Below are 26913 nucleotides of genomic sequence, written 5' to 3' on the forward strand. Positions count from 1 at the left end.
TACAAAAAGTACACCACAGCATTCAACAAATTAAGGTATCCCACTGATGCCTGTGTCACCGAGGAAGATTTAAGGGTCCCTCACTGCTTACGAAATTCAGATACAATGTTACCTCATAGTGTCTTACCTCACGGGATGACAGTGTTCATGGCAATGGATGTTCATTACGGATATTGAGGCGATAATCTTCATTGTAAATAGCCTGCAAGCGCAGATTAGGGAATAGGCTAGCTTTTCCTGTTCATTGTACTCAAGGCACGGAGGTGACCTTATCCTTTTGGTTTTAAATAGGAGTAGGTAGTACTTGCCGAATATGCGGAATGCAGTGTAAACATATCCAATCGCGCTTGGTAAGATCACAGGCGTGCGAAACTCGCACACAAACGAAGTAAGGGCAAGTAGTCCTTAGTGAATCCGAGAAGCTGTATGCAAAATTTACATTCGCTCTCTCCAGATGCGTTTCTTACAATTTAGTAACTCAGAAAGCGTCGTACGGCATCCTTCCTCAAGTACGACGATTGAGAAGCACGTAGGACTTACGAAATCGAAAATCGCAGCCTTCAAAATTCTTAATACGGCTTTTCCGAGCCACTCAAAAAAACTTCGAATTCCGTTGGATCGTTTCTTACGTCGAAGGCTCTTCATGGTAAGCTCCAGGTCGCCCTTGTTTTTTTTATTTATTTCATACAAACGAGCGATATCTTCTGGAGAAAGTCGAAGCAGCTCCTGCAATGAGATCACAATTGGCTCACACTAGGTTTAGAAGCAGTAACATCATAAGGGGCCCCGCCTGCAGTTTCTTTTTTACTTTGAGTCCCCTGTAGACAAATGTCTTTGTACAAATTTACTTATCAGTAAAATTGAATGGAATTGAAATGTCAAACTTCAGTGATTGATTGGTGTGCTCCAAATGCGCATGCAGAAATAAACTCGAAAGGAGAAACTTAGGACAAATAAGAAAATATCCTCGATTGTTTATCATTTTTCTTCCGCAGTATCATTTAATAACGGCAAGAGGCCCATACTGCTTACAAAGAGCAGCTGCCTTTGAACCCAGCGGAAACCTCCTCAAGCACGCTTTTACGTAGTCGGAAATTTCTCGTGAGTGATCCAAAAAACTGTCGCTCAGATGGCAGCACACGGTCTTCAAATGACGATGCGAAAGGAGTTCGGCATCTGTTTAGAAGGGGTCCAAGATACCTCGCATCAAGGTAAAAAAAAAAGCAAGAGTAGCCTTCTATGCGCAACTGAAACTGTGTTGTCAGCACACCCTGAAGACGCATACTTTCTTTTTAAGGCGAAACTATTACAGCGCAGCTCTTATGCGCCCATTCCTGCGTTGAACGTCAGCGTCCCTCAGCGTAGCCGAGCAAAGGGGCACAGTGAAGAAAGAAACAGCGAACGCTGTGCGCAGCGGGGGATTAAAGACGGCGATGGTGAAGGGAGCGCGAGGAGGAAAGCGGAGGAGGAGAGTATGGCGAAATGGTCATGAGGAAAGCGCAATGCCGGCGTGACTAGGCATGCGGCGCGCGCGGAAGCAAAGCGCTGGAGTGGGCGTCGGGCCCGTTGCGCATGCGCTACTTCACCGCCGCCGCTCGAGAACGCGCACCGTGGGAGCCACGCGTTCCCGTGTTCACGCTTTCTTTCTAAACAATGAGCTACTCAACCGGTGACAATGCTTCGTCTGCCGCTGCTGCTAAACGAACTGCCCGAGCAGAGGCTCAGCGCAGCCACCGAGAAGACCCTGTCGTTCAGAATCAAATTCTTTCCGACAGGATGTCGCGAATTCAAAACACCTTAACAGCTGCACTCGAAATTCGCATGATGGAGCATCGTAATCACCGGAAAATTTTTGTGCCTTCTTCGCCCTGCTTGCGTACCCGAGGTACTGTTGCCTTGCTCAGTAAACAACTCGGGAAACTGGTTGTGTGGACATGGCGACATGGCATAGGCGCTGTTCCATTACAACGTGACCATGCCTCTCGTGAGGGAGTCATTGCCTATGCAAGTCGTTGCCTGTCCATAGCACAGAAACATTATGCAATTACTGAACTGGAATGTCTCGCGGTTGTTTGGGCAGTGTAAAAATTCTACCCGCCTTTACACGGCCGTCGTTTCACGGCCGTTACAGATCATCAGGCGTTGTGCTGGCGCTCCTCGCTGAAGAACGTATCGGGTCGTGCTGGGCGCTGGGTGATTCGCTCACAGGAGTACGACTTCAACATAACGTACAGGTATGGAAAGAAGCACCGATACGCTGACGCTCTTTCCCGTTGCCCGCTTCCGCTCTCGCATCACCCAACCGCGCCTTCACAATATAGTCCATCTCGTGAGCCATCTTCATCCCCTTTACAAATAGCAACACTGGACTGGTAAGGCACTGACTGTCGTCACGTTCTTATCGGCGCATCAGCATGCAGACCCGTACTGTCGGACAATTCTTCACGCCTTGGCGGTTCCTCTTTGCCCAAAACTCCCGTCTGCGTCGACAACTTGACTAATGCCAGTTGCACAACGACGCCCTATATACGCCGCTACATTTGTCCCCCAGATAGCAACAAATGGGTCCCCGTCATTCCCCGCTCCACGACGATCCAACGGCAGGGCACCTTGGATATCAAAAGACGTACGACCGGATCCGAAGCCGCCTCTCTTGGCCTGGCCTCTCTTCCGCCGTGGCCAAGTATATCGCGTTCTTGCGCGCCTTGTGAACGCCGCAAACGCCCTACATTTGCACCTGCTAGACCCCTGCAACCCCACCCTTCTCCTGTGTCTCCCTATGAGATCGTCGGAATTGACTTGTGCGGGCCTCTTCCCATGACCACTAACTGTAATCGATGAATCGTGACAGCTGTTCATCATCTCGCTCGTTATGCTGAGACAGCTTCTCTTATACATTCTGGTGTAGCTTCTGAAGTTTCATACTTTTTCCTGCGAAGCATCTTTTTACGCCTTGGAGCAACACGCGTTCTCCCCAGCAACCGCGGCAAGGTGTTCCTGTCTTCCATTCTTGCCGAAGTTCTACGAGCTACCAGTACTGTTCAAAAGACAATTCCTAGCTACCATCCACAGACCAATGATTTGACCGAGCATTTCCATCTTACACTGTCAGACATGATCTCAATATGCATCAGCCCGGGCCAGGCAAACTGGGATGCAAGCCTCCCGTTTGTGAATTTTGCCTATAACGCTGCACCTCAACGTACCAGCTGATGATGATGATGATGATGGCCTCATGTTATGGCTCATACCCACACTGGGGGATTGGCCAAGAATTGGGTGCTGAAACGTTCACCTATTCTTTTGAAGTGCCACTTATTTGATGAGAAAAAAAAATTTAACGAAAGAGAGATAAGAAAACATACAAAAACAAACAAAATACAAGACAAAGTTAAAAAAGTTATTCGTTTAGTTGACTGGATGTAACTGCAAACGGCATCAAAAACGTCCCTGTGGCTGCCCCCTATAACTGACGCACCGAAAGAAAGTATAATTTCTGGTGATAACATTAACCCTAATTTTGCGAACGGAAGTTCTAGATGTCTTTTTCTTAACAATTTGTATCGTCGACATACCAAAAAATAATGATCTAGTGATTCTGTTTCTTGGCAGTATGGACACAGAGGTGATAGCGTCAGACCAGTCCTGTGTAAATATAGGTTTAATGGAGGGACACGGCAGCGTAATCTCGGGATTGCTACTTCTGATTGTCTTGATCTGTTTTGCCGAATTCTTCCTTGTCTACGGCCGGTTTCTTCTTCGTCATCTTTCTTCTCGGCCCCTGTCTCATCGGCAATGCCTTTTGCCAAACAATTTGTTTCCCGCCTCGCCCACTGCCGCAACCTCGCCCGCATTAACACCGACATCTCCCAAGGTGCTCGCAAGCACCGTTACGGCTCCACTGGCCGCAGTGCGATTTTCTGCCCTGGCGACGAAGTACTACTCTATACGCCTGCACGTGCCCCCGACAAATTTCACAGTCGTTTTCTTAGACTCTACCGAATTCTTGACCGAACTTCACCTGTTAATTACCGCCTTTCGCGTCTTTGTATTTCCTCTTGACGGTCGTTTATCGCGGGACCGAGATTGTGCACGTGTCTCGTTTGAAACCTTATCTACGGCGCGTTTCGTAGCACACTTCTGCGGCCAAACTGGCCGCTTCCGCTAGAGGGGGAAATTAGCTTGGTGTGGTTTGGTTTGGTGCCTGTAGTTATAGCACAAACCACTACGGGGGAATGGCCATGAATCGGGCGGCAGTGGGTCGAAAAAGAATAACTACCTAAATAGGATTTTTAGTGTGAGCAAAGTATTCGCATCTCATCTTCCTCATCTGCAGATATCATCATCAGAGTTGTGACTTCTTTGTCATCGTAGCGCGGAATCTTCGAGAATAAAGAAGTTTCCCAGTATATGTATATAATACCCAGCCTGTCAGTAATTCACTTAAAATAAAAATTACTTCTTCGTACAATGTGTTGTTCTTTATTATTTAATATTTACTTAACCATGATGTGCTGGGGATAGATGAGGATATGTAGATTACTTTAGTTACCAGGCGTGCAACACGATCTAATCGTCCGAAAAAAACAAAGGAATTTTCTAGCAAAACAAACGTATATAAAAAGACGTGTTTTCCTCGGATGATAGGTGAGTGGAATGCGCTATCTGCTATTTCAGTGGAATGCTCGACCGTCCAATCATTGTGCAACATGCTGAATAGCATTTAGACGTGATATTAAATATATATATATATATATATATATATATATATATATATATATATATATATATATATATATATATATATATTCAATTTTTCTTGTTTTTATTTACATTATACACAAGTGGTCCTTTCGCTTGCTTGTCATTATTACTTGTAGATGTTTGCTGCTCGACCAACCGAGCATTCGCGATGTCTTTCAGCATACCAGTACGAATGAGACTCCTTGTTATCAATATGGCGTTGTTATCAATATGCTCTGTACGGCTCCTGTGGTTCAGCGAATATCTGTATTCTGAAATATATTGAAATTTTGTAAAGCTTTTTTGTTGGAATGCTCTGCATGGTTCGTGCGGATCAGGGAATATGTCTATTGCAATGCATTGAATTCTTGTAATGATTTTTCCTGTTCATTTTTTTTTGTTCATCTGCGTATCGCGCTGTCCACTCCTGCCCAAGGCCTAAGACTAATCCCGGCAGTATCCTGCGAAAAACAAATAATAATAAATGATTTATCCCTAGAAAACTGCACTTTCGTATATAAACACAATGTTCATGAGGCAATAACATCGACAATACTCCGTTTTAAATCGATGTGAACTGCACTTTAGTGTGCCCCATGTTGTTTCTCTTTATCAGGACCAGCGGAGAGGTTTTTACTCTTATGCAGGCCCGCTTTGTATCAGTGCGATTTGCGTTTCGCTGGAGCTCCTCGAATGGCATCCTGGCAACACGCGACGGCGTGTTTACGAAATGTGAGGGATGCCACGCTTCGCTGCAGAAACCACACACCGGCAGGTACTATTTTTGTCACCCTACCATGGCTACTACGTGTAGAGAAAGGATGGCACACGCCGTCAGGGTATGCATGGTGTGTATAGTGTCCTGAGGCTTTGTCACAGTTTCTTCCGGCAAGCAGAGCTGTCCAATCAGATGTCTTCCAATACAGCTTCTTCTCTGAAACAGTTGTTGCAATTGGAACACAAACCCGCCTACACATATTTCGCCGTATGACGTTAAAAGTCCGGCGCAAAGTGAAATCTTGTAGTTAATGTCAGCAATGTTTTTCAGAAGACGATTTAAAACTAAAGAAACCTATTTTTTTATGTCTAATGACTTACGACCGCGAAAGACTCCCTGGAGTAGTCAGAAAATGCACCGTAAGCCTCAATGCGCTGGCATGTTCGTATTCGTAATAAATTAACCTTATTCGTAATAATACCTTATTATTATTAACCTTATTATTACGAATAAGGTTATATTCCGCCTACTGAGGAATGCTCCAGCGGCCTAATCGGCAAAGCATGCGGCAGCGGCACTAGGGGTCTTATATGTAAATCTTCCCGTCCAGTAACTTAGCTATAATGTTTATATGTATTATACATAGAAGTATACCCGCCACATCAGGGTGACCAGTTGTTCCTGGGGCACATGCCCCAGAGACCGCCGTATCATCTATGAAACAATCTGTACACGTATCGGGACACTTCTTATGCGGAACTGTCTCCCGGATCTCCATAAGAGGCTACAAACATACCCGGTAGGGAAAATTTATAATGACTGGCTAATAGTGCTTATAAATGCAGCCCAGTACAATGGGACAAACGGTGACTTTTTTGTCAAAGCAATCATTTGCAAGCAGCTCTTTGCGAGTGATCTCCCTGCGCAGTGTCCTATAGTTGCTGTTGTAAATGTCCCATCTACCACACAGTGAATATCCAACTCCTGGTTTTCAGAGTACCGTTATTCGCCAATTAAAATCTTTAAATGAAACGTAAAAATTCGCTGATTGTTAACAACCTAATGTTTTCAATTACAAATCGTTCACACGTTGCAATGAAGTGATTGTTTTGCCTCCTGCTCAGGAGTTTTGTTTTACACGCTTTCGTGAATAAATTACATGAAATTGATCTTCAGGACTTCCTAATTTTTAGTCTTCTGTGGTGCTTTTTCTGTAGATTGCGGCTTCCTTGCTGGTATTATTCATTCCCTCATATACTTCAATTATGTGAAATCGTGCTCCCGAATAACTAAGTCGCTCTAAAGAGACCAATCTGCAAAAAAAGAAAAATGAAAAGTGGCATCTATTGATAATATAACCGATCACGATGGGAGTTAACCGGAATGATAGAATTGATTGAGTCGTTCTGCCTACAAAGTATGCTTAGCCGAAGCATATGTTCCCAGAAGTCAATAGCTCCATTAAACAAAGTGAACTGTTTACCATCACAAATGAGCACTAGGGCAGAGCACCTTTCTTTTTGCTTTAAATGACTAACAGCAAATGCTCCGAAAGCCATAGTGATGTACACGCGCACAATTTCTCTTGCTAAGTTGTATCAGAAAAACAGTCTTTTTGTGCTAACGCGATCTATATACTCTTAACTTCGTCATGGGAAAACATTACAGTAATTATCGATCTGCTAGATCACTGTAAGTACACTTCAGCACTGCCACGTCGGAGACTTCACGACAGAATAGCAACCTCATTGTCGCCATGAAGTCTTCCTCTGCCTTTCTTTGCTACGCATCATGAGAAATTCATAGCAAACAAGTAAAATCTTACCTCTATGACTTCTAGTGCAAATATATTGTCTTTCACCAAGTCTTCGCTCCATCCCTTGTGGCTATATTGTTCTGCTGTCCATTTGACTGAAGGCTTCTCAGTTTCTGCTAGTGCTGTATTTACTACGTCTGCAGCATCTTCAGCAATTGTGCAGGATCCGCTGGCGAAGATTACTGAAAAGAAGACATGCAACCTCGATTTCAAGGTTAATATTGTTGCTTCTAAGAGTCACATATTATTTTACGGTTGTATTTAGACAACGAAATAGAGATTTGGCCGGTTTGATTAGAATTCCTTTTTAGAGAGCGCAAAAAAATGAGACATGGTAATACACGAGCACACTGTCCTGCGTTATACTTGCTATATATTTCGTTCCTCTGGCACAATCTTGCGAAATTGAGTACTGAGATAATCTCTCGAAATTAATTAAAGGCATGTCAATAGCAAGGGGAAGCATGATGCCTGGCAAATGGGAAAGGGACGGGAAAAGCAGAAAAGATTCACGCGCAAGTCAAGCAAATTATTTATTTATTTCATATTTAAAACGTGACAAATCATTTTGTCATTCTGCCTCGCGTTACTGTCTGGTAGTTTCTTGTCAGCTGAGCTGGTAGAGCGATCACTCTGAAAAAAACATTCGGTCCCAGGCTGAATCCCAAGACCACGACAATGATTTCTCGAACTGCGAAGCGTTTTTTCTCTGATATCCGTTTGGGCTTCCCTTTTCCTTTTTAGCTTCAAACTACATTCGGATGCATGACAACTTTCACTTTCATGATTCTCCCTGCAAGTTGCTGTCATCCGCAGGAATCAGTTGCCATATCATGTGTCATTGTGCTTCGACTTGCCGATTAATTCGGCTTCACTATGCGATTTGCTAGCCTCCTCGTTAGTGCAGGTGGTAGAGAGACAACCATCGAAAAGCGTTTTCAAGTGCGAAGTCTTCTTTGAGGAAAACTTGCTTGGGTTTTGCTTGTAACTTCAAGCTTCACTAGGTTGGATGACAATTTTTTGTGCATTCGACAATATTAATGTGAAGTGCTGCATTATGCATGTAAGTTATTGGATGAGCGCGCTTCTACTTCCATGCTAAACAACGTGATGCAATAAAAATTCACCACTCAATCAGCAACTCGTTCTGACAACCTGTTCTTGAAGATGACAAGTACGATGTCATTCAAAATGTCAAGCACAATCCTTATTGGCACTGCTACCAATTAGCAGCCCCCTGGCCTCCACCAAGATGCATTCTTGCAGCGTTCTTTCCAGAGGGGCTTTCAACGCAACACTACATTTTGTAAAGAAAATTTGAATTGAACTGAATTGAGTGGTACAATTCGAATTTTTATTTCCATATATACCCCTCCGCATCCAGCTAGCTGCGTCCGCCACTGCACTACTGTCCCCATTAAAAGCAGAATCATCTATATTGTCTCTCGCACTTCGTCGCCGCATCGTATCTTTAGCCCTGCTCCATAAGTTTTATTACAGCATCCGTGCCCGTCCAAGCTTTATCATCTCACCAGCCCGCATATCTCATCGCACCGGCCGTGCCCTTCAAGTCGCCCGGCCACGCAGCCACATGGCTACATTCTCTGCCTCCCTTCTTCCCCCGCAAAGCATCCGATTGGAATGACCTTTCCGATAGCGCTGCCGCAATCACCTGCCCGACAATATTCCTTCTAAATGTAACAGACTACCTGTCGCGGAATGAACATGTAGTTACCTTTGTCAAACAAAAATTTTCCTGCATATCCATTTCTTATGTAACAACCCCTAGAGGAGTCCTTGAGGTAAAAATATGAAATGAAATTTCTCCTTAATCTTTCTAAATTCTCGCATCACACTTCTACAACAGAGCCGAAATTTTCTGAAGGAACTCTTTATTCGACTCCTTCGCTCGGTATATGCGTTTGCAGATACCAGTGTGCAGGCAACAACTGTAACAGACAATCCCTACCCTAAGGCGGACGTGCAATCATTGCTTTGAGTAACCGTCTACATTTCTTGCATTCTTCTTTATATTTCTGCCGTTGCACAAATAATTCGCATACATTTACTACAAAAATGAAGCTCAACAGCAACCCGCTCTAGGTGTTGACGATGACGTCACGTTAGAAACAAACGATATAGTTTACCCGATTACCCGAGGGACCGTAGTCATTAAATCAGCTTAGAATTGGAGGAGAAGGTTGCAAACGCAGGGCGTGTGCCGCTGCATTCTGTTTTCCTTAAGGTGTTTAGATACTCTGAACAAATTACGCGGATCACCTAAATTTGTTTAACATCCCAATGATATAGCCTCCCTATTGAGTCAATTTGGACTGAAGCGTAATAAATGATTTCGGGCCTATTTTGTGCCGTTACTTTACGTGAACGTTTAAATATTGCGTGAAACTATCAAGTGGAGTATGTGCATGTAAATGACTTTCTTACAATAGTCAGCCGAACCGTACCCTCCGCCATTTACTAAAGTAAAGAAGAAAATAAGAAACAATGACGACGCTCATTATGCTCCCTATGGAAATAAGTTTCGTACATACCAGAAATATAAATCATTGGCTTTGCAGCAATCATTCTTCAATCTTGGATTTGTCAGATCTTTCTGAAAATAAACCACGTTACAATTAGTAGTTAACATGCCTTATTATGCAGCAGAACTGATAGTTGGGCGAGTTGGTACGAATTCATAGTGAAATATTTAGTGCGCACAATTGACAAGGACACACTGAAGGGGATGTTCGTGTCTCCCCCTTCACTGTGTTCTTGTCCATTTTGCGCTCTAAATATTTCACTATGAATGCCTTATCATAATTCAGTGGCAGTGCCTTCACGATAATATTAACGACATTAGTGGGCTGTGTGGAAAAGAATGGAAGGGAGTGGGGCGAGCTTTCAGGCATATCAGTGTATGTACCACTGTTTTCTCTTAATAAAAGAAAAAAAATATCTGTACTAAGAAGAGGCTACCATTTCAAATTAAAAAAAAGGTATCCGAACAATGTATTGCCCCGGACAACCAGAATGTAAATTGATATTTCTAGAGAACGCTATAATTGAGATTCCGGAATGCAGTCTTTCAATATATCACCCGGCATTTATTTAATGCGTTGGTAATTTTAGAGTACTTCACGCGCTTTTTCTATCTATCTATCTATCTATCTATCTATCTATCTATCTATCTATCTATCTATCTATCTATCTATCTATCTATCTATCTATCTATCTATCTATCTATCTATCTATCTATCTATCTATCTATCTATCTATCATTCTATCTATCTATCTATCTATCTATCTATCTATCTATCTATCTAATCTAATCAAATCTTGTCACATAACCCTATTCCACATTCACTGGGTATTCAGTGGTCGAAAGGCTAGCGCATTTGGTTGATGTGCTGAGGTATCAGGGTTTGAGACCAGCTCTTAAATGTACTGGGTTACCGAGTATGTGACAGTGTGTACGTACAAGCGCCCAAATCTTTTAACTGGCGTGCGCGAGTGGCGACTTCTCCGTGAGTCAGCGCCGTATGACTCACGGAAGACACATGACGCACGTATGACGCATGGGCCCAGCTGAGCGCGCTTTGTCCGCATGCGCTTAGCCTCCGACTGGTTCCAGCCTCGCCCCGTCATACGGCGCTGACGCACGGAAAAGTCGCCGCTCGCGCACGCCAGTTAAAGATTTGGGCGCCTGTACGTACGGCTCTTCAACGCACCTCTATTGAAAGATTGAAAGGCGTCTGAAAGACTTTTTATAGAACGCATTTCTCGCCATCGCGTTACCGAGATGCGCCATTGATGCACCGGATCTGTGCTACTCTTCAAAGAACCTCTCGACATCATTAGTCATTGAGCATGTGCCACTGAGTTTGCAGCAAGTCGATAGATGATTATGATTTTTCGCAAGCACCGGTGAACGATCAAAATTCTCGTCTCGGAGGCCACGCCTAGATTCTTGAAAAAGGGCCACTGCATGGTGCAGCTTGTCTACCAAGACGCTCGAGGGAGGAGGCCGGCTGCAGCATGACGCGACTCTCAGCTTTCGCAATCATCGGCACGCAATTCATGTCGGAGGCGAAGCGCAGGCAGTGTGGTGGCGGCGGTAGATGGTGCCGAGCGTTCTTGGGGAAGCGTGAAAGAGCAGTGTCACTTCCATAAACGACCGATACGTAAGTCGTTTCGACGGTGGCAACACGTTGTTGAGCTATGCTGATTCAATTGTTAATGCATTGCTCTCTAGTCTTCATAAGATGTGTTTCGTGTATTTTTATCTTAGCTTTTCTTTTTTACAGCGCAGCTCTTAGGCGCCCCTTCCTGCGTTGAGCCTCGGCGTGCGTCGTGCTCCCTCGGCGTAACCGAACGAACGTGGAGCATAGCGAGGAACGAAAGAAAGGGATAGCAAAGAACGCGCGAGGAGGAAACGGAGGAAGAGGCTACCGTGCAAACGTGGCTCCGAAAGCGGAGGAGGAGAGTATGGCGAAATGATGAGGAGAAAAGCAGGTGACTGCGATAGCGAAGAGAATGCGAGGAGGAAAGCCGAGGAAGCCACCTTGAAGCCCTACCAGATGACGCTAACGCCCTCGCATTTGCAAGCTCATGGGCGGCGGCAATGGAAAAGAAACCTGCCATGAGTAACTACTTAAGAGGAAAAAACAAATAAGGAAAGAAACAATTTATGATAACTCAAAGGGAAGCTGATTACTTTTCGAAGCGAGATCGAGATGCCTTAGAACACGCACCTATAAAGCGAGATATAAGAAGGAAGAAGAAGCATGTGCTTGCTGCGGTAAAGCTAGGGAGACTATGGAGCCTGTTTTATTAGAATGTGAAGACGTCTACCCAGCAGTCGATTTAGGCACCACTGACCTCCTTGAAGCCTTTGGGTTCAGCGAGAGCAGTGGAAAAGTAAACATGTCCGCAATAGGCATTAGTAAGAGGCGATTGGAAGACTGGTCGAAGAAAAGTAGGGAAACGACAAAAGATGGAGACGTACAAAAGCACAGTTCGAAATAGGGGATCAGAAACTTTCGGTATGGTAGTTCATCGTGTGTGTTTTTCGTCTTTGTTTACTGTTTAATCTAGGTAGGACATTAGGCAGTATAATAGCAATAGCTTGGTAGCGCAGCTCACCGCCCCGTTCAAAGGGGACGCTCATAACATCGATCCATCCATCCTTGCGGCAGCGGCAGCACTGGCGGTCCGCGGGAACGAAAAAATAAAAGCAGAAAGCTCGCCTTATTGCACAGCGTTCCCGCAAGTGTTTCCCGATAAAGATTACGTTTGCGTAATATTATTAATAATAACAGTAATTTATTATTTCTAGAGAACATATTACATTTATAAGGCCTGCCAAAGGTACATTGAGCTTGACTGATACCCCGCAGGGGCGTCTGCGTCAGCAGGCGTTTGGTGTGTTGCGACACCACGGACCCGAGCACACGAAGGTTGGACCCTCCCGCGTGTAGCCGTGCGCGGCTTAGCCGTGTCTGGGGAAAAGGGGATCCTGGGGGTTGAGCCGACGCTGGGTGTTTGGACCTTTAAGGCCCCCCGGCGGAGGCAACACACCTCTTCGGCCTCGGCTTCACACAGACGGCACCCTCGGGCTGACCCACCCGGGGAAAATCGGCAGTCGCCTTTTCCTGTCCTCCTCTCCAATCTTCGTCTTTCTCTCCCACTTTTGCATCTTTCCTGTCTTCTCTTCACTTCTTTTGCTTCCGTATTTCCTGGCGGCAAGGGTTAACCGTGTGTAATGTATCCAATCTTGGGTATATACATTAGGTTATAGTGGCTGTGTACTGCTGGCGCTGGCAGGCTGCATTTATACAGAATCTTGTCACGTCCCCGTGTTGGGCTCCATGGCGGGTGGCTGGCACAGCTGCCGAAATTTCAGTAATTTCTATGGCTTTTAGCTCATTCCCCAAGCTACCTGATCGACCTCTTTTGAAAAGAGGCCGCACCGATGAACCCTTCAACTTTTTCGCCAAGAGCAAAGATATTTTCCCACATTTTCACGTGATCCATACCGAAACGAACCAAAGGACTGTAAGAACGCTTTCTCCATTTGTTGTTGCGAAGTGCCTCACAGACACACTGGGCCCTGGATACAAAATTACTTAAATGGCCAGTGGCGACCTTCTCCTTGAAGTTCGTGACAAAATACAACACGACAAATTGACAAACCTTGTTTCATTTGGTGAAACCCCAATTTCAATAACCCCTCACCGTTCCCTCAACAGCACAAGAGGTGCAGTTTCAGAGCAGGACCTTCTAGAACTGACTGAGGCAGAGCTCCTAGAGGGCTGGAAGGAGCAGCATGTCACTAGTGTGCAACGAATCAAAATCCGCCGAGATGACAAGGAAATACCCACAAAACACCTCATCCTTACCTTTTGTACCAGCACTCTCCCTGAAAGCATCGAAACAGGCTATATGAAAATTACTGTCAGACCGTACATACCAAATCCACGACGATGTTTCAAATGCCAAAGATTCGGCCACGGCTCTCAGAGCTGCCGAGGCCGTACCACCTGTGCAAAGTGCGCGTCCCATGACCACCCTGCGGACAACTGCAATGACCCACTTCACTGTGCAAACGGTGACGGTGAACACGCCGCCTATTCTCGCTCCTGTCCTTCATGGAAGAAGGAAAAAGAAATCATAACACACAAAGTAAAAGAAAATATCTCATTCAAAGAAGCGCGCAAGCGTCTTTCTATTGCACAGGGACCTACATTTTCCGAAGTGGCACCGCTGGGGGCACGGCCAAAACGGTATTCGGCGGTGCTTAGGACCACCCAGAGTGGACCGGCGGCATCGCCACTTGCCCCCACTGCGGGACCAGCTAGTGCTGGCTTGCCGCCCAGCAAGATCCAGCAGCCCTCAGGGTCTGCTGTCTCTAGTTCTTTAAGGGCCTCTGCACGCGTAGAGAAGCCCGAAACACCCGCGAGCAGACACCGCGAGCGGACATCCAACGCCTCGGCGGAGGCGATGAATACATCACAAAGTGCGTCGGCGTCCCAGACGCCGAAGGCTCGGCGCAGTTCTCAGGAGCGCGCCAAAAAGAACAAAACCCGCATCACAGGGCCTGGAAAGAGCCCTGTGGGCTAAAGTAGCTTCTCTCTCCTAAACACACAGCACATATCAATAACAACATGGATACACCAATATTACATTGGAACGTTAGAGGTCTCCTCCACAACCTCGACGGCGTCAAAGAACTCGCACATAAATATAATCCCAAGGTGCTGTGTGTACAAGAAACACATCTAAAACCAACACAGTCAGGCTTTCTGACGCAATTCGCCATTTTTCGCAAGGACCGTGAGGATGCCAACACCTCTTCCGGTGGTGTAGCAATAATAGCTGATAAGTCCGTTGCATGCCGTGCTCTGGAACTTCAAACACCTCTTGAGGCAGTTGCGGTTCGGGCCTTACTGTTTGGAAAATTAATTAGCATTTCTTCTATCTACATACCACCTAACTTTCGGCTCCATCGAATAGAACTCGAGGGAATTATAGATGCCCTGCCAGACCCACACATACTGGTTGGGGATTTCAATGCACACAACACTCTTTGGGGGGATTCCCGATGCGATGCCAGAGGTCGAATAATAGAACAAATCCTGTTTTCTTCAGGCGCCTGCGTGCTAAATAATAAACAACCAACATTTTACAGTCTTGCACATAACACATACAGTTACATAGACTTAAGCATAGTATCCCCCACCTTAGTGCCCCGTTTAGATTGGAAAGTTATTCAGAACCCTTATGGCAGTGACCATTTTCCTGTGATCCTCCAATCTACAAAAGAACATGATCCTCTCCCATACGCCCCTCAACGGAAGATTGCATCTGCAGACTGGGAAAAATTTAGAACTCTTACGTATATGCCTCAAAACACTCTTAACGATTTTAATATAAACGACGCTGTTGCTTATTTTACCGCTTTTATGATTGACGCCGCATTGGAGTGCATCCCACAAACAAACGGGACCCCGACGAAAAGGCGTGTGCCCTGGTGGAACGAGGATTGCAGGAATTCACGGAAAAAACAGAATAAGGCCTGGGACATGCTGCGCCGCTCTCCAACAACTGAGAACCTTGTTAACTTCAAACACATAAAGTCCCAAGGAAGACGAACACGGCGCACGGCTAAAAGGGAAAGCTGGGAAAAATACATCTCCGGTATTAACTCCTACAAACAAGAAGGAAAAGTATGGAGTCGGCTGAAAAAATTAGTAGGCCACCAACCTTACCTCCTGCCTTTGGTCGATGTCCAAGGTAATAACCTTGAAGACCAGGCTAACGCCCTTGGACAGCATTTTGAACATGTGTCCAGCGCCGAACATTATTCGGAGCTTTTCCACAAACTAAAAAAATCTGCAGAAAGCAAGCCGTTCAATAGAAAGTGTCGAGAAAACGAACCTTACAACAGTCCCTTCAGTGTTATGGAATTCAGAGCATCATTAAACACTTGTCAAAGCTCTGCTCCCGGAGCCGACCGTATTATGTATGAGATGATAAAGCATCTGGACTCTAGCGCTCAAATGGCTCTGCTGTCCCTCTTTAACACTGTTTGGGCAACTGGGTTCCTTCCACTGGCATGGAGAGAAGCCATCGTAGTACCCATTCTAAAACAAGGTAAAGATGCATCCTCAGTGGAAAGTTACCGTCCCATTGCTTTAACAAGTTGTCTTTGCAAATTTTATGAAAAAATGATAAACCGCAGGCTCTTACAATTCTTTGAAGAAAACAAACTGCTCGCTCGATCCTTATCAGTGCGGCTTTAGAGAAGGCCTTTCTACAACAGATAGCCTTGTTCGCATAGAAGCAAACATCCGCGAAGCTTTTATACACAAACAGTTTTTTCTGTCTGTCTTCCTCGACATGGAAAAAGCTTATGATACAACGTGGCGGTTTGGAATATTACGAGATCTTTCAGAAATTGGTATCCGCGGGAATATGCTCAACATAATAGAAAGCTACTTAACAAATCGCACGTTCCGCGTTAGAGTTGGGAATGCTCTGTCCAGACCATATACACAGGAAACTGGGGTGCCGCAGGGAGGCGTACTCAGCTGTACGCTTTTCATCATAAAAATGAACTCCTTACGTTCAGCAATACCACCCGGCGTGTTCTACTCCCTATATGTAGATGATATACAGATCGGTTTCAAGTCGTGTAACCTCGCAATCTGTGAACGACACATCCAGATTGGACTGAACAAAGTGTCTAAATGGGCCAGAGAAAATGGCTTTAAAATCAATGCCAATAAAAGCTCATGTGTGTTATTCACACGAAAGAGAGGACTGACCGCAGATCCCAATATAGACTTAAATGGACAGCGCATACCTGTAAACACAGACCACAAATTTCTGGGCATTATTCTGGATAAAAAATTAACTTTCATTCCGCACCTAAGATATCTTAAGCACAAATGCCTAAAAACAATGAACATTCTAAAAATCTTGTCGCATGCAACATGGGGCAGTGACAGGAAATGCCTCATGAATGTCTACAAAAGCCTTATACGTACACGCCTAGACTATGGGGCCGTGGTTTACCAGTCTGCCACCCCAAGCGCCTTAAAGATTCTTGACCCTATTCATCACTTAGGCATCCGCCTGGCTACCGGTGCCTTCAGGACGAGTCCTGTGGAGAGTCTCTACGTTGAAGCCAACGAGTGGTCGCTTCATCTTCAGAGGTCGTACTGCAGTTTCCTTTACTTTCTGAAAGTTAACGCGAACCGCGACCATCCGTGCTACGAAACCATAAACAACCTTACATCTGCAACGCTGTTTGATAATCGACCTGCAGCTAGAGAACCATTTTCTCTGCGCGTTAGAAAACTTTCTGAGGAAATGGAAGTTCCGGCTCTTGAGCAAAACCTTATGGCCCCAGTAAAGCCACTGCCGCCGTGGCAGTGGCAGCACATAGCATGCGATACATCCTTCATAGAGGTTACAAAACACGCTCCAGAGGCACACATAAGAATGCATTCCTTAGAACTCCAGCACAAGTACCCGTACACAGAATTTTACACTGACGCTTCGAAGTCGCACGCTGGCGTTTCCTATGCAGCTGTCGGCCCATCGTTCTCCGAATACAACGTTATGCACCCGGAAACGAGCATCTTCACCGCAGAGGCTTACGAAATACTGTCTGCTGTCTAACAAATCAAGAAAACAAAGCTACAGAAAGCCATTGTATTTACAGACTCCCTATCTGTCGTAAAATCTCTGATATCACTCAAGAACCTCAAGAATCCCGTACTCATTAATCTACATTCACTCCTGTGCAAATTATATTCGTGTAATAAACAGGTCATAGTATGTTGGGTGCCTGGGCACAGGGGCATCGAGGGCAACACGTTCGCTGATGAAATTGCCAAATCCATTACAAAAAAAGCTGGCAACCCTTCCATAGGTATCGCACCTTCAGACCTAAAGCTATTTTTGCGCAAAAAACTTAGAAGGCATTGGCAACAGATGTGGGATAGCGAAACTTCCAATAAACTCCATTTAATTAAGCCACACTTAGGAAATTACGCACCAATAACAAAAACAAGGCGAACTGAAGTCATTTTCTGTCGCCTTAGGATAGGCCATACCTATGGCACACACTCTTATCTATTGACCGGTAGCGAAGTTCCAACCTGTTGTAAATGTGGCGAAACACTGACCGTCCTCCATGTCCTGCTGGAGTGTCGGGAAGCGGAATCTCAAAGAAAAAAGCACTTCCCTCTAGCGTACCGACAGCAGATCCCTTTACACCCATGTATGTTCCTTGGTGCTGACCCGCTTTCTAACCCAAAAACAGTTTTTAACTTTTTACAGGATGTTGACGCATTACAAATACTAGGCCCACAAGTTTCGTAGCACGGCCTCTAATCAGAGGCTCCTGCTGCGAAAGCAGCGCTTTGTATAGCACTTGCCTCTGGGCCCTTTCAGTTAAGGACCTTGTTGAGGCAGTAGTGCTACTGACATATATGCATTTTAGTACCTCACACCTTCACGGTATAACTTTTAGGTTAAGAGCAAACCTCACGAGCCATTGTCATTATGTTAACATGTTTATACCCTGCTTCTTGTCTTATGCCTCTATACAGCCACGCTATCTCGCCATAGACAGCCACCATACCCTTTGTTGTTACTTTTCTCACCGAGTACATAACACCATTGCTTGGCGCTCTTTGGCCATGACTGGCCCTTGCGCCACAAAACCCTATACATCATCATCATCATCATCTTGACTGATAAGCTGTGGTTGCCGGGAAGCGGGACCGGTGTGGCCAGCTTACATAAAGCGCCGGGCGTCGCCGCTCTCTCAGTCGGCGCCGTGATCGGTGCGATATCTCAGTATATCGCGAAATGAAAACGCATGTACAGCTGCGCTCAAATTTCACATTAGGGAGTATCGTAATCGTCGGTGATCTTTGTTGACCTTTTTGCTCGTGCGCTACGTATACGCGGAATGAAGGAAGCCTTGTGTAAATCGAAGACTCAGCAAACCCCAGAAGAACATTTACAAGGCTTCTCAGGGCCACTAAGCAATTATACGGCATAGAAGTTAATGGCCACGATATATGGATAATTCCCTGAAATATCATAAAGTCGACCTCTCTAGCCGCCGATCTTACAGGCCGTCTCCATGCCGTGTTGCGACGAGCTTTCTATAAGTGCAATGTCGGTGTTCCTTGGTAAAAGCGTGAGGATTTCCCGTACTACACGCACGAAGACTGTGGGACGTGGTTTATGAACTGACATTTTGTGTATAACGTTATTGTGGAGTGCTATTTTTTTGGCTGCGTTATTTTAACGGTTTACATTTTGTACTTCTTTACTTATTGTGTGTTGGACATGAGCGACCATGATGCCCATTCGTCGTATCACTGTGATGTTTGTGCTAAGTTTTATCAGTCAATGGCTAAGTATGGTCTTGGTGTAGCAGGGTAAATAGTTTCCTTTATATAATTATGCTTGATGTGCAAAGTAATAAACACAAAAATTATCAACTGAAACCAACATGTAGTACAGAAGCTCGCTAGTAGGACTTGTCATATAATGGGTACGCCATAATTCCGGTCGCTCAAATTGCACTCATGCAACGAATGATTGAAATAGTGGCTGAGATGCGCACACCGCGGCTCGCGGTGTCAAGCATGACGCTATATCTGCTGCAATTGCTGCCATGACCTGCTGTAATTACCTTTTTGATGAATGAATATTTGATGTTTAATGGCGCAAGGGCCAGGTGTGTCCAAAATACCTTTTTTTGATGAACCTACTTAGCCTGAACCAATACTATTCGGAGAAATAACATACTCGTAAGTAACCTGACAATTACTCTTAGTATCCTTAATTACTCCTATTACCTTTTCAGTGTTCCCTATATATAATCATAATCGTATATCTTAGTGACCCATGTCACCGGGAAAAAAATTTGGAGGACGCTTAAGCTTCGCCTTCAAGAGTGAAAGGCGAAGCTTATTCGCACCACCCACTCATTCGCTCAGCATGCTCGTGAGGCACACAAAGACGAAACGTGTGCCTCAGCAAGCGGAATGAACCAAATAAGTCGGTGTCTCGGAGGGAGAAACGATCTACGCGAGTCGAACGCCGTGATCAGCACGGACATCCGGGCCGCGACGCGCCATGAAGGCGGACGCAATCACGGGTCTGACGCCTCGATGGGATCGTCCTCTATCTCGCTTGGGAGCACCACGCAGACGCATGACTCCTCGCCAGCAGCACGGCACACATCGCAGGGGACGCTTTCCCACCAGACGCCCTACGGCGCAACGATCACGTCAGAGGCGTCCCGCATCGGACGCTGAACCTAAAAATCGCGCTGTTAGAGGAAAGAAGAACCGCGTCACCTAAACACGAGGGTCCGAGTTACGCACGCTGGAAGTTCGAAGGGGAGAGAGCGAGAAAACTTTTTAAACGCAAGGGTATTGGGACATCGTCGCACCGGTCCCCGCACGGCCCCAATGCGCTCAAACGAGACGAAGGGTAGAAGCGGGCGAGTGGCGCGCCACCTGTTGGGGCAGCGCCGTACATTGCGAGGAGGGGGTCTTCTGTGTCGGCCGCAAGATGGCTCTGCGTGTGCGCCAAGCGCAGAAGAAATGTAGCGGAAACGTACTTCGGTACTCATTTAAACTCTGACTTCTGTAATTTACATGCTCATAATTACCGATATACACCGCAGCATAACTTTTACGGCACGTTTGTAAGGCAACACCGCATTCACTAGAGGCGCTTTTGTCCCGCTTTGAACCATCATGGCTGAATGGTAGCGTCTTTGTCTCACACTCCAGAGACCCTGGTTCGATTCCCACCCAGCCCATCTTGCAAGTTGTTTATATTTATGAATTGCCTGCCGGTATTTTTCGCTCACGACCAACGCCGCCGACACCGGCTTTTCTGGGACACGAGCTCCTTAATGCTGTCGCAATAAAAGGCTCGTTGAAGAACGCCACATATGTATGCGTTGCCGCATGATTATTGACCCAAGTTGGTGGAACGATTGCTTTATAATTGTATTTGCTCCGCACAGCAGCCTGATCCATTACCCATTCGACGATGAAGTACCTATTCACCTAGATAGACTGAAAAACTAATCGATACATACTTACATACATACATACATACATACATACATACATACATACATACATACATACATACATACATACATACATACATACATACATACATAGCTAGCCCCCAAAAAGGGCCGGAAGTGCCCTAAGAATTCTAACACAGTCAGAAGAGGGACCATAGGTGCATTGAAAATTATCGCTCAGTTGCAATACTGACGTTTTTAAGAAATAAAGAAAATGTGCACCGAGAAGCGACTCAATAAATACGTTAATTTAGAATTTCTTTGCCTAATATATCCGGCTTAGGGGATATATACCACTGTCCTTAGCTTGCTATTTATACGAAGAAATTACGTATGCTGACATTCGTTCTAGTGAGCCGTTTAAAAAAATTCCTATCCATCAGCCATTCTGCCTTAGTAGTCGAAAAATTTCGGTGACCGTAGCAGTGCCTTTTTACGTGAATACGTGCTTCGCGTGCGGAAAGTACTGCTTCAGAATTACGGTACCTTATGAAATCGATCAATATTTCTTAAGCGTACAAATGTCCCCCGGTCTTGTGCTAGACTGTTTAGGTGGATTCTCATCTCTAAAAAAATTAACCGACGAATACAAGACTGTGTAATGCGAAATTTGAGCGGTGCTTTGTAGGAGTTTTCATTTCGCGATATATTGGCTGGCGCGGACAATCTGTCTCGTGCCCCACTTTCCCAAGGGAGCGCACTGCGGCTCGACTGCATCGCTAATCGGGATACCGCGACAGGCAGCGCGTGGATGACGCGTGAGGGTGGTAGTGGTGGTGAAGGCGCCGCCGCAGACAGGCCTCCATTGATGCAGCACTCTGGTGAACAGACGACGCGCGCTACTCATGCGCCGTCTCGATCATGGCCGCAGAGTCCAAGTTGCGTGGCACTGCCCTTTCCTTCTCACGCTTTCGCAATACCCTCCTCCTCCGCTTTACTCCTCGTGCTGTCTGTGCTATCACAGTTTTTCATCTCCCGCTGCGCTCTGCGTTGACGCTTATCCTTCGCTGTTACGTGCTGGTTTGCTCGGTTACGAGGTACGACGCCGACGCTCATCGCAAGAACGAGGGCCTAAGAGCCGCGCTCTAAAAGGGCCCTATAAAATCCCAAGCATGGCGTCTGGGCACTACTTGCCCTACTCTAGACGGCCATCTTGTAGGGAATTCGCCACGTGTGTGAGGGCAGCCTCTAGAGTTACCATTGGGTACCTACAAGGAAAGCCTAGAGATCTATGATTCAATCTTTCACGAGGCTACAAATAATACTCAATGCCACAAGAACTTCCTGTTTGGTTGGTGTGTACCAAACAAACCATGTTGAATTTAAAAAAAGTATACTATCACGAAATAAAGTAGTGATTCTTATGTTAAGAAGAATCCCTGATTTATCACCTAAGGAACGACAAATTACGATGACGTTCTTTTGTTATGCATGCGACATCTTGTGTGCTCTTCTAATGAGGGTGTTCAGTTTGGCATATTCGGCCGCGTACCAGTTGTGGTAGGCGACCACATAGGTAATGTGGCTAATAACGAAGGAGTGTATGAGTCTGACGATGTTGGCCTCCCTCATACCCTGATGTCTGTTCGTGATTCTTCTGATGAGCCTCATCGTGTTCGTGATCTTAGTCTCCAAATGCCTGACCGTTTCTCCGTTGTTGCCGTTCGATTCTATGATGAGTCCGAGCACCTTAATCTGCTTCACCCTGGGTATTTCTTGTCCGTCTTTGGTGGGTATGCAAATTTCTTCGTATGCAGCATGCTGGATGTAAGCCTTGGGGGGTCTTCCTCTAAGCGTCGGGCGGTAGAGGAGGAGTTCCGATTTTTCTGGCGAGCAGACGAGACCGGTTCCGACGAGGTACTCTTCCACCACCTTGACCGCGGTCTGTAATCACTGTTCGATTTCTCCGTCGCTTCGCTCGGACACCCAGATCGTAACGTCGTCCGCGTATATTGCGTGATGCACTCCCTCGATGGCGATGAGGCGCTCGGGGAGGCCAATTACTTTGATTTTTATAGGGCACATAACTATTGAGGCTCAGCTGAGGGCTTCCAGAAAATGCGACACTTATAAGCTGCAACTGACACATGTAAATTAGGACTAAGTACGTCGATAAGAATGCTGTCCTCCTTAATTAGTCCGTTCTAGTAGAAATAATTTCACCGCACTAACTAAACCAAACCAATCTGTGTAAAATGGTGCTTCTTTCCTTCTTTAAAAGTGAAATTTCTGTAAATGAGAGTTTTTTTCTGTGGCTTCTCAATTTTTTATTGATTATAATTTCTTTTGAGTAACTAAACAGCACCTCATATTCCCAGTAATTAACTCGCAAGTGACTCGTATTTACCCAGGTAAAAATCGTTTTGCAGATCTTGAGCTGAAGAATGGAAGATGTTTGTGTAAATAGGAGGGTGTTGTGCAATCACATTTACGCGGTTTGTTTCAGTATAATGTTTGCAAGGTTGAATCATGGCGATCCCCGCCTCATCGAGTTGCATTCACAAATAGAAAGCTGCACTTTGGCAGCTATGCGTGCTTTGCTAATGCTAGCCACTCTCGCATGGTACATTAAAGACATATATAGCACGGATATAATATAATTTGCCTTTGACACACAGATAAAAAACTTTGTCCACGCACATATTTCCTTTGGTCCAGTGCAGTTGTTCAATAGGAGCTAGTCCGCATTCAAAGACTGGCAATAGACCATGTACAAACAATCTGGTACCTTCGGTGTGATACACAAGCCCTTGGTGAACCAACAAGAATACGACAAAATTACCTTCATTGTGCACATAGACAGCCGAAACTACAATTTGCTCAGCCTTCAAACAATACATGATTTAAAGAAGGTTGACGTGCAGTGCCTCAAAAATGCAACAGATGACTCAAAGGATTGAAAATGTCGATGTTACTTACAATTCAAGATGCGCAAGGGGTCTTGAAAGTTCTCAGATGTCTTCAGGAGAGCGCTATTCCTGCAGAATGTGGCCGCCCTGCGTGTTTTCCAAAAGTATATATAAGCAAAAACAGCACTGACGTATTGCTGAAAATGGGTGCGTTGCCGTCGCAAAAGGTAACTGTCAATGGCACAGCGTTCGAACAAAAGAAAAATAGCTATGCAAAATCAATCTTGGTAACCTTCTGGGCAGGACGACGTTCTGTCATATAAACTGTTGAGGTTGACGTTTCCAAAGCACGCTGAAGAGTGGAGCGTCTGCAAGTCAACTCCAAGTCGATTATGGACTTTTTCAAGTTAATTAAGGCGAATTAAGGCTCGGTCAATCAACATTGAGGTAATTAAGCACTCGCACCCACGAGCTTTGATGGGAGTCGCACCCACGACTTTTGGTTTTACTATAAGGCGAAGTTAATTAAGGCCCAGCTAATTTCGAAAGCACGACATCTGGTGGTAGAAAATGAGTAATAGGAAGGGCCAACGCATTCGAATGAGAATGCCAAGTAATTTAATGACTGTCTCGTGAGCGCGCAGGTTTTCGCCTTCATCCTCATTAGCCTATGCTAAAGTGACTCAGATTTTGAGGGTTCGGATGTGTGTTTATAGTTTGTTCTTTATTGAAACGTATGCTATCCTGTCTGTTGTATGGGTGGTTTCAACGAATGTATGCACAGCTCACTTCATTTTCCTGAGCCATTGTAGCCCCTGCCTTACTGGATGTATGAGCCATTGCTGATTATGATAGATGCGTGCTTTGAGCTTGTTCTTTATTGAAACATACGCCGTTCTGCACGTAGCACGCGCAATTCCAAATATTGTATGCATTGATCGCTTCACATTCCTGAATGCTTGGAGCCTCTGAATTACGACGGGGATGAGCCATTGCATTTTTTTGCTTGCTTAGGGGGGTATAAGTCATTGCTAATGATGATAAAGTTTGTTGGCGGACGGCCTCGGAAAATGCAGATCACCGAGAGTCTAACAGCTTCGCTGCAATACGCAAGAATGAGCTCTCTTAAACATCTCTTAACCCACGCGGATCCACAAACGCACTGCCGCGCCTTGCCTCTCTGAATGCCAAGCTAAAGGCTATATTTAGCTCCGATTGCGTCGTGCGTGGCGCGACAATGGCACCTCTGTGCATGTGGCACATAAAATAATGGCTTTATTCCTCTACGCGATGCCGCCACTGTAAGGCTTGTGACACTTATTGACGCATTGAAAAGCTCGCATGTTTAGCTTACGATATAGCTATTGAAGGTCATTCGGTTTAATCTTGCAATAGTGCCCGCTCCTTATTCGTGGTAGCCCGCCGTAATACAAGATTGTGTGCGCCAATTGGCATCTCTCTGTATTGCTGCCCGAATTTCTTGGGGGCCAACTCTGGACCCAACGTGTCGAACACGGGGACGCCATCGTCGGGTAACCGTCAAATGCATGCAACAAATAGCGCACTTACAAGCCTTATCGCTCCTACTGAGCATAGATTTGAGTTTGATGAATTATACCTGCTACAGCTGATTGCGTTCTCTCAAACGTGACTATTTCGTGTTGGACCGACAAAGTTACTGCTGAGCTATGCCTCTCTTAACGCAGAGCCTCTCTTAGCGCAAATTTAGCTCCTACTGCGTTAGGTGGCGTAACAACGCCGCCCTCTGTGCACGCGACACGTGCTTGATTCAGCAACGGCTTTTTCTTCTTCTACACAATAACAAAGTAAGGCTTGAGGGCAGTACGGTTGCAAAGCTACATGTGGTAATAGTATTAGATTTCTTTTTTGCATGTCCTAGCAGGTGGCTCGTTAGCTGACTACATGGAAAAGCTTTCGACGTACATAAATGTTGCTTTGTGATGAAGACGTAACTGCGGTTTTTTATAGGCTGTTTCACTGTGCAACGAAATGATTTGCGGTTGGTTCTTCATGGCAGTCTGAAGAGATACACGTTCGTGATCCCAATAGTCACGGGATTCTCTCGAAAGGAAATGCATAGGTTACGCTGGCTTTTGCAGTGAGTAAGGGACATTGGCGGAGGGTGTAATGATGGCGGGATTTAATAAAAGCTGAAACTGGCTTTGTGCTGTCTGGGATATTTACCCGGCAGGCGAGGAAAAGCTGGGCAGTTAGAAATGCTTTTCTTGCTTTTTTTTGCACCAGTGGGTGTACTATCAACAATGAATTAGGCAAGAGCGGCGTATCAAGTTGCCTGCTTTATTCTGTGTGCTCTCGAACCTGATAGGAATGAAAGCGTAATGAAAGCACGCCAACGTGCATCGATTAGGGTGCATAAGTTGTGGCTGAAATCCGAGACAATATTAATATGCTACACATAAGCAACGTATGATAAGATTGTTTGGCGAAGCTTCCCTGTAAAGTGGACGACTGCTTAATGTAGATGCAGCACTGCTCTTGGTCATGGTTAAGGAGGGGAAAAATGACCCCTCGTGCATTCTGCGGCAGTCAGACAAAGAAGCGCTGGTTGCTTTTTCTTCGCTTTCAGCGTTGTGCTAATTTCGCCCTCCCGGCTCTTTCAGCCAGACACCACAGATGGCAGCTTACATCCGAACGGCCAGTACGATACTAAAAAGTCTTGCATGCTTTACCACCAAAGAGGCTCCTAAAAATTATAGTTGAAGGTGCCTGTGTCAGGAGGAAGTATATTGTGTTTCGAATAATGATCTTTTTCGTGCATTAGGACGCGTAGCGGTATATTGCTAGTTCCCCTGGAGCCACAATTCTAATTCTATAGGAACATTCACCCTGAAAATAAGGCGAATGTCCTATTCTCGAATTAGCATTATGGTAATCCAGGAATGGGACATTCCCCCTTGTAGGGGTGAATACCCTATTCTCACAGGTTCGTCGAGTTCACATCAACTTTAAAACGTTGCCTAAATAGGACTCACGCGTCTGCCCTGCTGCCCGCTTACAACGCCTTCGAGCACTGAAGTACATTTGTTTCTTCTCTTTGCGTTCGTCTTTAGACCTGTTTATTCATGTTACAGCACCATCTCGACTCACTGTTCTTACGTTTGCT

At 45.5% G+C, this 26913-nt stretch overlaps 1 long non-coding RNA gene across 1 annotated transcript; it reads right to left on the reverse strand.

Moving 5' to 3' along the window:
• Positions 1 to 548: 548 nt before the first annotated feature.
• LOC142587062 (uncharacterized) lies at positions 549 to 23900 on the reverse strand. Its single transcript, XR_012829345.1, has 4 exons — positions 23839 to 23900; positions 9830 to 9891; positions 7287 to 7459; positions 549 to 726 (listed from the first exon to the last, which is right to left on the reverse strand). It is a non-coding gene; the product is annotated as an uncharacterized LOC142587062 (long non-coding RNA).
• Between the last annotated feature and the right edge of the window lie 3013 nt (positions 23901 to 26913).

Source organism: Dermacentor variabilis, chromosome 7, assembly GCF_050947875.1.
Source record: "Dermacentor variabilis isolate Ectoservices chromosome 7, ASM5094787v1, whole genome shotgun sequence".
Lineage (NCBI taxonomy): Eukaryota > Metazoa > Arthropoda > Arachnida > Ixodida > Ixodidae > Dermacentor > Dermacentor variabilis.